At 36.1% G+C, this 18,776-nt stretch overlaps 1 protein-coding gene and 1 pseudogene across 2 annotated transcripts in view; both read left to right on the forward strand.

Moving 5' to 3' along the window:
* The window catches only part of SUCLG2 (succinate-CoA ligase GDP-forming beta subunit), a 250,538-nt gene that overhangs the window by 87,352 nt on the left and 144,410 nt on the right, over window positions 1-18,776 (forward strand). The window lies entirely within an intron of this gene.
* The window catches only part of LOC102883843, a 37,519-nt pseudogene that overhangs the window by 15,175 nt on the left and 3,568 nt on the right, over window positions 1-18,776 (forward strand).

Consider the following 18,776-nt stretch of genomic DNA (forward strand, 5'->3'; position numbering starts at 1 on the left):
TACTTCTTGGGTACAAAAATAGCCTTTTAAATTATACATACATGAAATATATATAATTATGTGTTGATTATATTATTGAATTTTTACTATTTATTCATTTCGTGATGTATAATTACTCATCTTGATAAGAAGCAGACATGTTTTTTGAAGTGGTTGGATTTTATAATATTATTTTATGACTAAATCCAAGAGAAAAGCACACAGAAAGATTTATAGTAACCCACTGGCCTTCTCCCACCCCATCCACTCTCACCAGCCTCTCTTCAGTTGGATGATGATGTATAAAACTCCTGTCCTCTCTCTTTCCTTTACTGCCATTACTTGGAGAGAAAGGTTCTAATACAGCTTTTTAGGCTGTCAGATTTTTACCCTGAGCATTAAAAAAAAAAAAAAAAATTCTGTTAGGTCTCCACTGGTTGAAATGCTACCATGTTTTAAGTTTCTTCTTTATAATAATCAACTCTTTTATTTAGCATTTAGTAGCTATGAAATGTTAATATTTAAATCAGATTTTCTACTCATGTCATTTTTTTTGTCTTTTTTCACTTAGTCTAATTCTCTCAGTCTACTTTTTCTAGCTCATGATTCTACTTAAACTTATTAATCAAACTGTGCTCTGAGTCCTAATTCTTTTGAAATGCCGAATATAGTTTGTTTTCTTAAAGGTCCTTTTATTTAAGATTTCAACCTGACTTTGGACATCTCAGAGAAGTACAACTTGTTTTGATTATTTTTTGCTTAGCATGTAGCTTTTATGAATCTTCTTTAATTTTCTCCTGTAGGAATTTCTGATTCTTTTCTCAATAGCTTATTTTTATCACACAGTGATAAAGTTGAACTTAATTCTTCACTTATGCCATCCACCTGGGTCAGGTCAGCCCATGGAGTTGCTTACACTGAGGCGGTCAGTCCTGTTTAAGATATCTATCTCAATATTGATATCGAGATATATATATACATACACACACACACACACACACACACACATATCTCACTGTTTTGATATTGCTAGTAAAAGTTGATTTGAACAATCTGGTGTAAATTTTTAGTGAGAATTGGAGGTATTAGTCTGTGAGTCAAGTGCACCCATGGAATTTAATGTCTTTTCAACTTACATTAAGCTTTCAAACCCCCTAACCCAGTTGGTGGAAATGTTTATATTTATTTGGCTGAGTGGAAGTAACTCTCAACTGAAACTCTCTAAGATCAACAGTTGGGAAAAATATGGTACTCAGTAAGGTTCTTTGAGAAGGTTTCTATTTTCTTTGAGATAATCTCCTTCTTACACAGCAGGGCAGTTTTCTTAAGCAGAGGGTGTTCTTGACATTTTCCCAAACTGTTGCAGCTCCTCAAGATTGCTCTGGGAATTTAAATATGTTTATCTAAATTCATCTATTTGCTATTTAAAGAGGAGAATGTTTTTACACACTTGTGAATGGGAAATACTTTTTAAAACTCTGTTAGATTCTGAGTAAGGAAAGTTATTCTAAATCTACCTTTTTTCCCAAATAAAAATTATACAGATTATATACTGGCCCTTATGAAATATTTTTGTATTTTGCTTTGTACAAACCATACCATAGCATAATTTGTCTCTCCCTTCAAGGAAAGTCTCTGGGTTGTGAATGAACAACATTTATGCAAACTGTCATGCAGGTGAGACTTGATCTTTGTTTTCTTGAGGGGACCTGTGTTGAAAAGTTCTGTCCTCTGTTTGTCACTCCATTGACTGGTAAATAATTATGCTTATAGTTATAGTCACATCCACACACAACTTTGGTGTCCAAATAACAAGGAAACACATCTTTTCCAGTATGTCCAATCAGCTGTAGTTATGCAGAAAGCCAGGGTAAAAAGGGCTCAGATGTCCATGGAGGTGGGTTCTGAGTCAAGCCCTCTTTGTGGATGTTCTTGTATTTCATGTGGAGAGAGTGGCCTGATGGGAAAAGCCCAGTTCCTCTGGTTTAGTTCAACATGGACCCAGAGAACAGCTACCTAGAACCAACTAGACAGTTGCTTTTTTCATTCATTTTCTTCAAATCTGTCTGGATCAAATTAAGTTTATTTATCCTAAAGTCCATTCATAGTGGCATAATTTTGATTATTTTTCAAGACCAGATCCTTCATATTTGGATGTTTCTCATGAATTTTCTGGCTGTGTTCCTTCCTCCCTTCTTTCCTTCCTTTTTTCATAATTTACTTTTTAAACAAGTTTATACAGAAACATTATACCCATTTATAAATTGCCCATTTATAGTTAATCCTCCATTCCCATCCCACCCCAGGCAACTCTTAATCTACTTTCTGTCTCTTTAAAATTGCCTTTTCTGAACATTTGGATCATACGATGTGTAGCTTTTTGTGCCCGACTTGTTTTGCTTAGCATAATGTTTTTAAGGTTCATTCTTGACAGCATATGTCAGTTGTTCCCTTGCATTGCTGAATAGTATTCCATTGTATGGGTAATACTCCCATTTTGTCTACCCATTTACCAGTTAGTAGACCTTTAGATTATTTCTAGTTTGAGATGATTATGAATAATGCTGCCATGAATATTCACATGCAAATCTTTGTGTGGACATGTTTTCATTTCTTTGGGTAGATACCTACTATTAGAATTACTGAGTCATTTGATAATTCTGTTTTTAACTTTTTGAGAAACTATTGAACTGTTTTCCAGATTTTCACACTATTTTACAATCCTATCAGCAATGCTAAAGGTCTTCTATTTTTTTACATCCATACCAACATTTGTTATTTTCTGCCTTGTATATTATAGCTATTGTACTTATTAGCTGTTGATCTGAATTCTTTGGTAAATTGTCTAGCCATACCTTTTGCTTGTACCTTTTGCTTGTTTTTTTATTGTATTTTGTTTTATTTTGTTATGTTATTCACTTTAGCATGGAGGGTGGTGGAAGACTCAGAGAAGAAACAAATTAAAGCTTTTCATTTCTCAGATATAACATGCACAGATCTGTGAGCTGAATGATCTCAAACAAAGAACAATTTGTAATTTTCTGAGAGATGGTCATATAAGAGAGATTTGCTTACGTGGTGGTGGAGTTTAAGAGGTGGTAGTATTCAGCTGCCTGCCTAGCAGTATCACCTCTGGATTGCTTGATTTATTTTCCTTTTTCATTGCCTTTATAGTAACTCATGTGTGATGTAAACTTTGTTTCTTTGCAGAAAATAGACATGCAGAAAAGCTACCATGATAATGGAAGGAAAGGAAAAAAAGTTTATGGGCAGAGAAGATAAACTTTGTGTAGAAAGAAGTAGGTAATTCATTGGCAGCTCAGATTTATGAAATCAAAGTCATCAATTGCTTCTGCAACAATTCAAGAAAAATTGACTTGCGAACCTACGTTTACCAGTCTTCTAGTCAGTGCAAAAAAAAATTTTTTTTAATTGTTTTCATTATACATGGAACGTTAGAGCAACGGCGCTTACTTTGTTCCAGGTTCTTTGCCAACTCATTTTAATATATGATCTTATTTCTTCCCTAAACAATCCTGTGGAGGAGTAAATCCTGTTATGAGTTTTATTTCTCAAATGAGGAAACTTCCATAGTTTTGGAATTTTGTTCAGTGTTAAAAGTGTTTTTTTTGGAGTTGGCATTTGAGCACTGGCTCACGGAATTCAGGGTGCTACCTAACTACTTCTAGAGTTGTCATCTCAGATCTGGGTGTCCCCCCCAGCTACTGTCAAGGCTCTAATGCAGGGTTTCTTAAATTTGATATTATTGACACTTTCGGTCAGATAAATCTTTGTTGTGGACTGCTGTCCTGTGTGTTGAAGGATGTTTAGTAGCATCCTTGGCCTCTACCCACTAGATGCCAGCACCAGCCTTCAGTTGAGACCACCAAAAATGTATCCAGACATTGTCAAATATCCTGTGAGGAACAAAATCTCCCTGAGTTTAGAACCACTGTAATTACCAGGCAAATTAGGATTTTGTTCTTGTGGTGCACTGAGGAGAAAATCATGGTTAATTGTTTTGGGTAGATAGAAGACATATTACTGAGATGGTGCTATCTTAGATTTTATCACTGCCCAGAGTTAGCCAGACTGCAAAGTTAGAGGATACAGTCTCCAAGGCCGTCTTCATTTCTGACACCAACTTCAGGTGTGGGGGTTTCCAAAAACCACTGTTAGGTTCCATAGTTTGTTGGAAAGATGCACAAAATGCACTGAAAACTATCATATTGATGGTTACAGTTTATGCAGAGAAAGGATACAGATTAAAATCAGCCGAGGGAAGAGATGCATAAGGCAGAATTTGGGAGGGCTCCATACATGAGGATCCTTTGTTTTTTTTCCCAGTGGAGTCAGAACACATTATCTTCCCAGCATTGATGAATGACATTAGCTACAATGTTGCCACCAGGGAAGCTTGCTGGGGTTCAAAGTTGAGCATTTTTAATGGTGCCTTGTTATATAGGCGTGATTGATTTATTGCTCATGTGGTGATTTCACCCTCCATGTGACTCCAAGCTCCCACCTTGGTCTTTCTGGCGTGGTCACTTCTTATCCTAAATCTATTATGTGTGGCTGGGCCCACGTAACAGCCCTCAACCTAAATAAACAAAGACACGCTCTCTAAGATTGCTCCCCAGAGGTTGTCTGGCGAAAGCCAGACAACTCTTTGGACATGGCCAAATTCTTTGTTACCCAATCCCTGAGAAAAGGAGCAGATGTCCATGTGTAGTTGAGATTACATGGCATATAGACTCAGTTAGTAGCAATTCAGGGATAATGTAAATGGCTGGCATATTGGTTTGCTAGGGCTGCCTTAATAATACATCACAGACTGGATGACTTAAACAAAATAAATTTATTTCTCACAACCCAAGGTGTCAACAGGGTTGATTTCATTCTGAAGACTCTCTCCTTAGCTTTCAGATGGCTGCCGTCTTGCCGTGTCCTTACACAGTCTTTTTTCTGTGCCCATACATCTCTGATGACCTTCTCCTTTTAGACACTGATCATCAGGTATTAGGGCTCCAACCTAATGACCTCATGTTAACATAACATTTTAAAGACCTTACCTCTAATATTCTAGTACTTGAGGTTGGGACTTTAATATATAATTTTTTTTGACGGGGAGGGGGGGATAGTTTATCCCATAAAATCCTGCCCTTTAGTCTACTCATGTTCCCCCAAATTCATGTTCTTCTTATGTACAAATTATACTTACCCCATCCCAACAACCCTAAATGTATGAACCTATTTTATCATCAGCACCAAGGTCTCATCTAAATATCTACATCAGCCATGGGTAAGAATCTAAGTATGATTCATGGTGAGGCAATATTCCTCCCTAGCTGTGAACCTGTGAAACCAGACAAGTTATCTGCTTCCAAAACAAAATTGTGGGGTAGGCCAGGCGTAGGATAGAAATTCACATTCCAAAATGCAGAAATCAGAATGAAGAAAGGAATCCCAGGTTCCAAGCAAGTCCAAAACCTAGCATGACAAATTCTATTAGATTTTAAGGGTTAAGAATTATCTGCTTTGTTTTGGAGATGCGCTCTCATCTTCTGAACCCACTGGGATGGCGGCAGCAATGCCTTTCGGGCTCATTGGGGCAGCATTTTGCCCCCTCAGTCTTGGGCAGTAGCCTCACCCCCCCACAATTCCTGGTCAAAATAAATACATTAGATCTGTACAGTAGAGAGAGAAATATCAAGTCTTGCTTGATCCTTATTTGTTTAGAAGTTATAGTCAAAATGAGGAGATGGGCATCTATACAAATAGTTGTAACGAACTAGTTGTAATAAATAGTAAATTCTCTAAGTGCTAGAGACATTATGTTCTTAGAGTTTAGAACTTTTGATCTAAAATATCTTCAAGGATAGTTTGAGATTTTTGTTTGCTTCATATCGTATAAGAAATGATTGAATTAATAAATACACCACTAAAAGAGAGAATTAATGCATTTGCTTTGGTAAGCTGGAGAATTTCAGTATTCCGGATAGGACTGGGGGTCATAATTGAAAAGCTCAACAGCCCTGTCATCATTCCTAAATATGTTTCTAATATAGTTTTAACCTCTATAAATAATCTTAGCTCAGATATAGGAATGTTTTCCACAGATGCTCTGAATTTGTTCTGAGAGCTTTGAGTACTTATTTTTTAAAGATTGTTGCTCTTGGAAGAAAGAGATAAGGTAATTTTAAGGCTTCGAAGTTTGTGTTCAGAAAATATTTGTGACTTCTCTTTAAAAAATAAGTCACTCATCTACACAGAACTGTGCACACAGATGTTTATAGCAGCTTTATTCATGATTGCCAAAACTTGGAAGCAACCAGGATGTCCTTTAGTAGGTGAATGGTTAAATAAACTGTAGTACATCCAGTCAATAAAAATATTATTCAGTGCTAGAAAGAAATGATCTATCAAGCCATGAAAAGACATGGAGGAAACTTAAATGCATAGGACTAAGTCATAAAAGCCAATCTGAAAAATCCACATGATTTATGGGTCAACTATATGATATTCTGGAAAAGGCAAAATTGTGGAGACAGTAAAAAGATCAGTTATTAAGATGGAGTATACGGGAGAGAGGGATCCATAGTGGGGGCACAGAGGATTTTTAGGGCAGTGAAACTACTTTGTATGATACCATAATGATGGATATATGTCATTATACAATTGTCCAGACCCACAGAATATACAACATCAAGTTGAATCGTAACATGAACTGTGGACTTTGGTTGACTACGATGTTGTCAGTGGCAAATGTTGATCATGGGGGAGGCTATGCCTGTGTCGCAGTAGGGGTTTATGGGGAATCTGTACCTTCTGCTAAATTTTGCTGTGATTGTAAAACTGGTCTAAAAAATAAAATTTATTTAAAAAAATCAAATTTTTTTTTTTTTAATTCAGAATGGAAAGCATTTGTTTTCTCACATTTTCTCATTTGTCTCTTTCTATGTTGCTATAGAACCTCAGGCTTACATAGGATCGAAAAATCATATGGCTGGGTCTCACCATTTGCTCAAGACCATACCCTTCATTCTTTCCTCATTTGAGGAATCATTTTGTATTCCCCTTATTCTGTTGCCTTTTGTATAACATGAATACCCTTTTGTTTAGCACATTTAACCCCAACAATTAAATTTTCTTAAATTGAAAATGTCAGTGGCTCTCATACAGCAGTTTAATTTTTTTGCTGTCATGGTCTTTCTCAGGCCTGACAAAAGTCACACAAGACCTGTCTCCAGGGTGTTTGTGTTTTATATTCCGATGGAGATTCACTTATACCAACTGTTCTACAGAGAGCTAATCAACGCACATCTTGTTTCTTTGTCAAGGCAGCTAATAGGATTGATGACATCATCTTTTCTCTTTTTCTTTTTAGGATTAGGAACAAGTGAATTAACTTTCCATAGCGATAGTTTCTGAAAACATTTTCTCAAGAACAAAAAGACAGATTTTCTTTGTATATAAATAAGAAGATGGTTGATGCTGGGGGAATGAAGAATCTTTTAATAAAATATTGCCCCTCCTCTTCTAGTTTGGTTCAACTGGGAAAAATCAATTTTAAGTTCTTTAAGTACAAAGAAAGATCAAAAAGAGAAGCTGATGATCTCAATTGAGGGCAAGGTAGGACACTTAACTTGGACTTTATCTCTCTGGTGGACTTTAAGCAGCCTGTTTCTAAATGGAATAGATTAAAGAGACTAAAGTTTTCTTCTGTGAGGGTGGGAATAAAGAGCCACTTGAATAAAAACGTTGCCCAGTGTTTTCAAATTACTATATTTTTTTAGTCTCGAAATTTCTGACTATTAATTTAGTCTTGAAACTTCTGACAGGAGTATAGTTTTACCATATTAAAATACAGCATTACCTTATATTTAAAAGTATTTAGTTAATTTTCATTGATATTTTTTTCTCCTTTCCATCAGAGATTAAACATACTGCAGTAGTTTTGAGGCATTAACATGTGGAATGGAAGAGATTCATAATTATAAAGTAACTATTAATGTTTAAAATCTTAGATAATTATATCTTTTAAACTTCTTAAAAGTTTATTTTCTTCACTATGGAGAGAAACATAATGACTCACCTCAGTTTATTTTCTTCACTGTGGAGAGAAACATAATGACTCACCTTTACTTCTGGTATATTTGTTTTTAATTAATGCAATTCAATTTAAAAAATAGGACAAGTATATTAGTGAAAGATAATGGAGGTATTGTTACTTTGCAAAACCTACCATGAAATCTGTTAAGAAAATATGCTTTTCACTTTTAGAATAACACAGAATTTCTGTAAGATATGGTCATAGTAGAAAAGTTGAAACCAGAAAGAATTATAAAGAGGAAAGTAAAACTCATCTATTTAAATTGTCCCTAGAGAGAGAGAACTTAGTTCATCTCCTTTAATTTATTTTTCTATGTCCAAATATATATGTATTAACTATTTTCATATAGCCTTACTTCTTAAAATTGAGATCATACTTTTGTTGAAGTTTGCTTTTTTACATTAACATGTGTATGAGAATTTTTCTGTTACTACATACTCTCCCCTAATGTAATTGCAATGATTGTGTTAAAGCTTATCATTTGATGAATTAGAACTTATTTAACCACTCTACTCCTGTGGGACTTTTAGGTTGATTTGTTTAAATTACTCTAAATTTATGACCTGAGGAGTAAAGACAAAACTTTAAAAGGTCAAATAGATGGGAATGTTCACCATCCTCAGAGAACCAAAAGATTCATTAAAAAGGTTCATCAGCTAGCGGCCTGATGCTTGAGTATCTTTCTGCAAATGCTTGTCTGTCAGTGCAGAATCTTGAGTGGACAGATGTGTGATTCCTTCCTCGAAGCTGTGGATGGCTCTGATTGAGCCAGGGTTTTCACCACAGTAACTGGAATAGTGTGCCTCCGTAAATCAAAGATAAGAGCTTTTCAGATATTGTAGACAGCTAAGATGAACAAGAACTTTAGGGCATTTCCAATTAAAGTAGTGAATATGATTTGTGGGACATTGGAGAACTGTGACAGCTGCCTTGTAATGTTCAGTTCACCCTCTGTTGTAGATACATTCAACAAACCTGTATCGAGTGGCCACAATGTACCAGGCACTGGGGTGGGTGCTAGTGGTACATCATGAATGAGACATGGATCTTGTACATGAAGAGCTTACAGGTTATGGAAGGAGACACATGACTCTAGTACAATGTTATAAACACAGTAGTATAAATTTATAAATTATTACAGGAACACTATAATTTACAAACCTTATCTGAGCAGTCAGAAGGCTTCACAGGGGCAGTTGGATTTCTCATGCTAATGGTGTAAGAAGAGTATTTCTATGTATGCCAATGTTAAGTGGTTTGGACTCGAGCCAGTGACCAGTGAAATGTGTTACATGTTTGTATTTTAATAGCTAATACTGGATTACAGAGTTGAGGTAAGACTGAAAGTATAAAAAAACTAGTTTTCACACAAATATCTCAAGTCATCCTATAATGCTACTGTACACCTAATAAAAAGAAAAGAGCACTGAGTTTTTATTACTAACTCTTCATAAATCAGGGGCTATTACAGAGTGTAAATGATTCTCCCTCCCCCCAGACACAATACCTAAGCCCAGTGAAAACAAGGACCCTGTTTATTTTATTTGCTTCTGTATCCCCAGCATCTAGCACACTGCCTGGCACATGGCACATATTGATAATGCATTCATGTCAAAATTCTATTTAAGAGGAGGTTTGATTGATTCCATTAGGTAACAGAGGATTGCCCATTATTTTGATTTTCAAATGCTATAGTTTGAAAATCTAATATATGTTTTGTTATTAAAAAAATCCAGTAGAAAGAATAGAAGTACTATTATAATACAAGGTACATTTAATTTTCACTGAAAAGGACAAATGTTGCTCTGAGATTACAAATAGCAGTATATGCTTATGTCAATTATCGTTTTTTCTAATTATGACACTTTCCTACTAGAGTACCAAAATTTCAAGCTTCACCTGTTCTCTGTAGATTCTAAAACAAATATTTAAGACAGAGATTTGAAGTACCCTCAAGAGGATTTCATTTAAGAACTCTTTTTCCATCCTGGTGAATATAGAGATTAAAATTGTGACATTTGGTTTTCACCCAGTTTCACTAATGTAGCTTGCCACGCTGACATATTTCTTTCCCTAAAAGACTGTTTTGAGTTGCTGAAAATTTAAATCAGATTTACATATAAAATAAATTTTGTAGTGAATAGTAGCAGAAAGAACAAAAAGTGAGCCCTATAAATCATATCAACAGAGTTTGCATGCTGGGATCTACCACTTTAGAGAGAATGCTCCATGGGGAAGAAAGCTGTCTGAGACACTGCAGACTGTTTACTTCTGGTGCAGGCAGCCTGCTCTTTACAAAAAGAGCATGGCAGTCTGGCCAAATTGCATTGCTACTGCAGATATGCTTGCTTTTTTTCTAGAAGGAAAAATTAAAGTAATCAAATAATCTTGAAGATTTCCTTTTTTCTCCTTTATTTCTTCACACATATTACTTAATTGGCAAAACTTTAAAAATAAATAAATAAATAAACCTTAAGGGTGATTAGAACTTTTTTCTTTTCTAGCACCTGCTAATAGTAATAGTTCAAATGCAGATCCTTAAGAATTTCATGAAGACTGATCAGCTTAATGGGTAGAATATTGTACATTCTGTTTTGTGCTTTGCCATTTTTCACTGAACAGTATGTTAGAGATCATTATATAGGGAGTATCTCCATTCTTTTCTGATAGTTCATAGTCTCCCAGCTTATGGGAGTACCGTATTTACTTAAGTATCCCTGCTGACTTCCTCTCCCTTTTTGTTAAAGACCTGAAACTATTATTCTAAAGTGGCTGAGGACTTGAAACTTAGGGAAATAGGAACAATAGAACATTTTACAAATGATGGTTCTTGCTCTGAACAAAAATAAGAGACTTGCTTCTGCCTGCTCTATACTCTCCTTTAATGTTCACAGCAGAATTCCATACTGTTCCCTGAGACAGTGATTTGTGACCCAGGGTATTTCCAGTCAGTTTTTGTAGTATTGTGAGGTTTTCAGAGAATATCTCTAAGAAAATTTATTTTATATATTATATACCATGAATCATAATTTAAAATTATAAACTGCAATAAAATAAACCAATTAAAATAATACAAATAGAAATTATATGCATTATAATTTAAAAGTTATAAATTAAACATAGTCACTTTATAAATTTAATTTTTAAAGTATAAATTACAATTATATATAAATACGTAGTTTAGAAATTATAGCATAAAATATATAAATAAATATATTTTTGTATGTGTATATGTAGCCCACTAATGTTTCATGAATTAAACTTTTTTGCCTTAATAAGAATAATATTAATAGCAATAATGGTGGGAACCTCCACCTACTGAGCTCTTACTTGTGCCAGGTGTTATATTAGGGCAGTTTATAAAAACCAGGTCATTTAATTCTTCAGCCAATTTTTGAGTTGAAAGATGTTGCCTTCATTGTACAGACAAGGGAATTGGTGTTGAGAAAGTTTGTCACTTGCTATACTCTTGACCATTAACATCATACTGCTTCTTTATTAAATAACACTGGAGGACTCTTTCACCAAATAGGGTTTAAATTGGGGGACACGGTCTCTTAGGGTGCATTTTAAAGGGCAGCGTGGAGGAGAACGTCCACGACCGTGGCAATGCCAAGAAGAGTTCACAGTGAAAATGTTTGTGCGCCTCTCATCCGCCCCAATGGAGGGGTGCTGAAAGGGCAGTTGGTGGCTTTAAATGAGCAATGGCTTTTCGTTCTTGCACTGACCAGTTTCCATTTTCCCCATAAAAAATGGAAAAGAGAATGGAGGCAGGGACATAGGAAGACTGGCCAGAACCTTGGTGGAAATGAAATGTTGGTCTGGACCAGTGTTTGGGTCTAAATTTATGATCCGAAGGCCTCATAGATGACTGACTGATAGATAGGGGAGCAGCCTTTAAAAATGATAGACTGGGCTTTGGAAACCCCGTAATATAGTGTGATAGGAGACTAGCATCCCTAGATTTATTTATATAGTTGTGTGTTATGTGTGTATTTGTCTGCATTTTAAACTGATAAAGACAGGAGTACAGAAACCTACAATGACTGATAAACACAGCTATTTAATTTCGTCTGAATTTTCAGTATGCACCACTGAAGAGTGAAACTCTTAAGAATATGTTTTAGTCTTTTCATGTAGGATATGGGAATAGAGTGGGGAAAAAAAGGAGAATCTGAGAGGGAATAATTAATTGAATAATAATTGACTGTCGAGGGGGGAAATGTTTGATCAAACATCTGTTTTTTCAAATATTTATTTTACTGGAATATGAAGGTACACATAAACTTCCAGCTCATTTTTGTTTATATAGTTAGCAAAGAAGGTATGATGCTACAGCAGCTGAGCTCGTGCTATTCTTTTGTCAGGTGAGAGAGGATTTTTTTTTTTCATAGTTGAGGGCTTTTAGATGTGCCTAGCATGAAATGCCCCATATAATGTCATCTTACTGTCGGCAATGTTTAATTGAAAATTAATGCAAGAAAGATCAAAGAACTCACTCTATTTTCTTGGCGTTCATCAGTGTCCACAAGCATGGGAGCAAAGAACTTCTGTGTTTAGTGGTTATTAACTCTTTACTGCAAAAAGATAACAGGCATAGTTCTTATTACAGTACTTATGCTCAAGAAAGTTTAAAATTGGGAGGATCGTTTCACAAACTATATAAATGTCTAGCCAATATACTGTATACTTGAAACTAATAATAATTAATAAAAACTAATAATAACTAATAATATTTGCAGGAGTCATTAAAACAAGATTCGAGTAGCCTCTGGAAATAAGACAAATCAGATATAATATTTAATGACTGAGAAAGTTGTGTTGCTCCTAATAGACAAAAAGGTTAGCTATCAAAGAAGATTTTATGTTCCTTAAGCATTTGGCAGGATCAGAAGGCTAATGTTTTAGGACGAGCAAAACACACAACTGTGTTAATATTAATTGCTGATTTTATGTTTCTTGTGCTGTTTTTATATTCGCTTTATGAGTATGGGGGGTGGGTTAAGAAAAAATGGGGCCAGGGTGGGGAAAACTTGTTTGTTTAATAATTTTAATAGTGATCATCATCACCGATGACATTTCAAGGTTGGGCTGAAAGACAAGAATATCAAGGTTTTGCTATTTAGTGACTTGAAAGAAGAGAGGAGTTTGTTATTCAGAGATGTGAAAAGGGAAGCATCACATGATGATCCAGGTATGTTGGAGTTACTGGGAGAAGGCCCCAGAAAATCACTAGAGGTTATCCCACACTCCCAGGGCTGAGCCTACTCTTGGAGCTGAGGGTAGCGGGTATTGGTCATTTATGTGCATGCCTCTGAGAGCCACACGTGCTTTATCTAATTAACCCTCCCACACTGCTGTGAGGAGGCTGCTGTTATGACAAAGTCGTTTATTCAGAGTGCTAAGGGATGGTAGAGGAAGGGCCTGAAGCCAGCTCTCATGTCTTTTACCTGTGTGACATGGACTGTATTAGTTTGCTAGGGCTCTAACAAACTAAGAGTTATAACTTTGCTGTGACAAAGTAATGCAGACGGGTAGCATAAAAACAAATTTATTGTCTTACAATCCTGGAGGTTAGAAGTCTAAGATCAAAGTGTGGACATAGTTGTTTACTTCTGAGGCTGTGAAGGACAATCTGTTCTCTGCATCTGTTCTAGCTTCTGGTGGTTTGCTGGCAGTCTTTGGTCTTCTTTGGCTTGTGGAAGCATTACCACGATCTCTGCCTTCCTCCAGATTTTCTTTTTGTACAGATACCTATCATGTTGAATTAGAACCCACCCTAATGACTTCATCTTAATTAATTGCATGACATCGACTCAGAGGGTTTTTTTGATCCATTATAATTTTTATTAATGAAATTTTTGATATTGATGTCACGAAGTTTTATCTTATGCTTTTTTTTTTTTTTTTACTAACAGAAAAACATGTAGATGATCTTACTCTCATATATAAAAAGAGACCTCTGACCTCTTGCTTCTCCCTCACTATAGTTTCTTCTGCTGCTCCTGCCCACAAATATTGCCTATAGTGGGGATCCATCATAAAATATTAAATAATGACACTCAGTCATGTTTTCAGCATAACAGTTAAGGTGTTCTTTAAAGTAAATCTATACTGTGATATTTGCTCTCACATAAAAACTCAATAAGCTTGGGGCTTAAATTTATGAAAGACCAATAAAATCAAGGATTTTTATTTTCTGTCCCACTGTTTATCTTGAATAGAGTCTTGATATGTTTTGCTTTCTTTTTTTTTTTTAGCCTCCCAGCTAATGAATCTGCTAAAATTGGACTGTTGATTATACTTACCGTATGATAAGTATAAAAGGACTATCTATCCAATTAACACACTAGCCTGAGTTTCCAGAGGGAGCTGCTCTTCTCCAGCCTTCCCCAGGCTGGGACAGTTACATTTACTGCTTGAAAAACCTCACTTGCTTTTAGTGGGACTGGGTATTTTTCCCCATTGTTTGGGAAGATTGCAGCATTGTTTCTGATGTTGCCTTTTGGTGACAGGTCACTAGTAAAGTTCTATTACCAGCAGTCATCAGTTTTAGAAGGAAACTATTCTTTCAACCCAGCTCACTAATATGAAATAGAAAGACCATCACTTTTCACTTCTGCTCCAAGACATCCCACCAGGGTGAGGATGGTGAGGAAACAAACATGCTAAAAGCCAGGTGGGACCTCAGCCCTCAGCCAGCTACTGCCAAGCTGGAAGCTGGAGTATCAGGACCATAAATGTGAAAAATGGAGCATCTTCTTTCTAAAGAGTTAGAGATGCTGTTGAAGTTTCCATTTTCTCTGTTGTGTTTGAACCGTGTGATTTTTTTTAGTGTCAAAGAATAGAAAATTAGTTTTAATTGTTACTTATGAGGCACCATATGGCTACTCTATAATTCTGCCTTCCCATGGAGCTACATGTGCATATGGAAAGTGAAATTAATTGGAAATCACACCCTGAAATCTATTATTAAGTTAATATGGTTAACAGCTTGTGGGGTGTCCTCATACTCAGCAGGATGTAATTGCACACAAACAACAAGTAACTATAAACTCATATAGAAGACCAGGAGGGATAAACAGAGGTCAAAGGGACAGGCTTGGAAAGGAATAGCATTAATAATGGATGCCATAGCAAACATCTCAGTTCCTCACTGTCCACAAACCCAGGGTAGAGGGAAGCAGTTTAATCATATTCAAATAAATTAATCAGCAGTCTCATGAATTTCACAGTCAAGGGACTGATTTTTATTTTGCCAACTAGTGTTATAGCGACCTAAGGTTACTCTTTGTAGAATCAGTGACAGTTATTTAAGTCAGAAATCCTCAAACTTAGCTGTGTATCAAAATCTACTGAGGAACTTTTAAAAACACTGAACCCTGAATCTAATTCCTGGGATTTTGATTCATTAGTTCTGGATTTCTAAATTATTAAGAAGTGCTACATATGATTCTGATACAGCTCAGCCAAGGACCATGCAAACCACTGATTTAAGTGATATATCACACATTGCTCAATATATTTAAATGATAAAATCTGCAGCTAGTGTGTGTTCACTTTCCCTAATTAGGTTCCTAACTTTAATATAGAGTAAAATTATTTAAAATAAAAATATAGCCTATGGTCCGATACTTTATTTGGTAAACCTAGAAATAGTGAACAATTTGATATCATATGTGCTTTTTATGAAATTTGTTAGTTTTATGTGGCTCTCCTTCCTAAAACTGTGGACTCAGTGAGGGCTGTTTTATTCATCTTGGTGTTGAAGACACAATGTGATAGAAATTAAATAAATGTTTATAGACTGAATATGAATGAAAAGAGGCAAAAGTGGTCATTTTGAAAATCAATAGCTACATTCTCTTTATTATAGGCATCAGACACAGCCTGTATTCATCATAAGTTGACATAAACAACAGTATGATAAATGGCCACACAACTTGTGATATTAGTCCAACCTTCTGTTAGGTCAATGAAGACAGAATCCATGGATTTGAAATCAAGAAGGAGGTTTTTCTTAGTCTTTATTCCTTTTCCTGTGAGTGATAAGTCTATAAACCTAAGTTATATCTGAAAGAGCCATGTCTAGAATTCTAGTTGAGAGACCCATTGATCGGACATTTTTGGATAAATATTAGTCCCGGCTGGTCTTTGTGCTAGTGGTAGATGGTTGTTGCGTATGGTATAAAGAAGCCCCAAGTCCATATCCCTGAAATCTGCTCATATTTCTCTTTTATTTTCTATATTTTGTGCTGTCTCATGCTCCCCATATTGCCTGGATATTACATTTTTTTTCTCCAGCTTCCTTGGGTGTGTTTCTTCCATTCTTTTATTTCTGTTCATTTTCTGCCTGAGGGCAGAATTGCATCCAGTAGCTCTTAAATGCTTTGGAGGTACCATGATGTTGAAAACACCTTGTTATCTGGCCTAAAACATGTTGCCTCTAGTAACTGACTGGTTTACACATAAGGCAGGTCAGGATCTCATTGAAGGACCAGAGGGAAGGAAATAATGTTGTTAAGGCAAACAGCTGAGGCAGAGACAATGAGACAAAGGATTTTGACTGCAGAGCTGAAAAGGCCAAGAATGATAAGCAAATACAGCAGCATGATTTGTGACCTGACCAGCAGAGACCACCACTAGCCGTCTCTTAATATCAGGGCTCCCCTACTTCCTGAACAGTGGGGCCCTGACTTTGTTTGTTTGATACTTTATTTTGAAATAATTTCAAACTTATGGAGAATTCTAAGTACCATACAAACAAATCCATATTACTTTTACCCAGATTCCCCAACTACTAACATTTGAAAACAAGCTTCAGACATGATGACTCATCACCTTAAACATGTGGTATGTATTTCTCAAAAATCAAGGAAACGCTCTCACATTATCACCATTTAGCCCTCCAAGTCAGGAAACAGTGTTGCTGGTCCACTGCCGTACAGTCCACGGAGCCCATTCAGATTTCACCAGCTGTCTCAACAGTGTCTCCTTGCCTGAACTGGGATCCAGGTCTGGAACATTTAGTTGTCATGTCTATTTAATCTCCTCTACTCTAGAACATTTCCTTGATGTTTCGTCCTTGTTTAAAAGTGTCCAGGGCTTTCTTTCTGTAGAATGTCTCTCACCCTGGGCCTATCCAGTCCTGCATTCTTGCTAAAAATGCCATAAAAATCATGGTCAGCTGTTTACAGCTGACCTGTCCCACCACTGACCTGTCGGTGTCTGTTAGTATATGACATGTCCCACCACTGACCAAGTTGGTGTCTGTTAGGTTTCTTTACATTAGATTTTACATTTTCCCTTTGTAATTGATTAGAATTTTGTAGGAGGCTAGGACCAAGTTTATCGAGATTACACCAACATCAAGTTCCTCATCTAACTTCCACCTACCATCCTCGACCTTCACGGACAGCTCCTGCCTGAGTCACTTATATCTATTATGGTTGCCAGCTGTTGATTTTCATTTCCATCATTCGTACACATTTATTAGATGGTAATCTACTTAAGGAAGACATTTTCTTTCTGCTTTATTTATATCAGCAAGGACTAATCAGTTCCTGTTTTATTCAATGTATTTTCATCCATTCCTAGGTCTTTTCGAGACGGCTTCATCATTCCTTTGAACATTTTCTTATTTTCTTGTACAAGATGTGCTTGCTTAAACTGTACTTCACTTGTTCTAGCCCTGGTGTCAGCTATATTTTTTAAGATGCACTGTTCTTTTAAAAACCGAAGTCTGGGCATGTGGTTGTGCTCATTATTGTTGAGATGTCATTGCTGTTAGGCCATCTCAGGAAATAATTGAGTTTGTATATACACATATACACACAAACATATGCATATGTATGTATACACACCTACAGATATATATGTACATATATAAAATAAATGCATTCATTCTGCACTACATATATACATTTACTTATACACACATACATCAATAACTATTTGTTTTTCTATAGTACCTCCAATTCCAATACCAGCTTCTCAACTATACTTTCTGCCTACCACCCCAAAACCCTCCAACATATTCAGCTTTAGGGTGCTATCAGATGTGCCACTGACATGTCTCTATAAGGCACCTCCCTGCCTCCCGCAGTGTACCTTAGATCCAGCAGGTATGTTGCCAGTACCTTCATGACTCTTCCCTTCCTTCCCCTCAGCACCCTTTTTTCTCAGGTACCTGGAGACGGCCCAGTTTTTCACAACGTGCACGGCTGCCTGGAGTGAAAACTATATTTCCTAATCTCCCTTGTAGCTAGTTGTAGACTTGTGATTTTGTTATGGCCAGTGGCAGCAAGTTTGACCAGGAAGTGGAAGTGATATGATAAAGGACTCTGGTGGTAACAGAATTGTGACTCTAGTTCTTAACAACTCACCTTGGGACATTCTGTGAGAGAAAAATTAACTCCTATATTTTTAAAGTTTTAAAATTGTTATTTAAAGCTTTTGGTCATCAACATGTAACCTAATTCTAACTAATACTGCCCCTGATAGATGGGAAACAAAAAAATAATTCTAAATTCCATGAGGCAGTAAAGAAATGTGAAAAGGAGGCCAGCACCAAGTTTATAGAAGTATAGTGAGTGCTGAATTTAATCTCCCTAGATCAAGTGACAGAATTTATAGAAGTTTGAAAGAATCACAGTAGAATATCAAGGAGCAATAAGAGGGTAAC

The sequence above is a fragment of the Pteropus alecto genome, unplaced genomic scaffold, assembly GCF_000325575.1.
Source record: "Pteropus alecto unplaced genomic scaffold, ASM32557v1 scaffold75, whole genome shotgun sequence".
Lineage (NCBI taxonomy): Eukaryota > Metazoa > Chordata > Mammalia > Chiroptera > Pteropodidae > Pteropus > Pteropus alecto.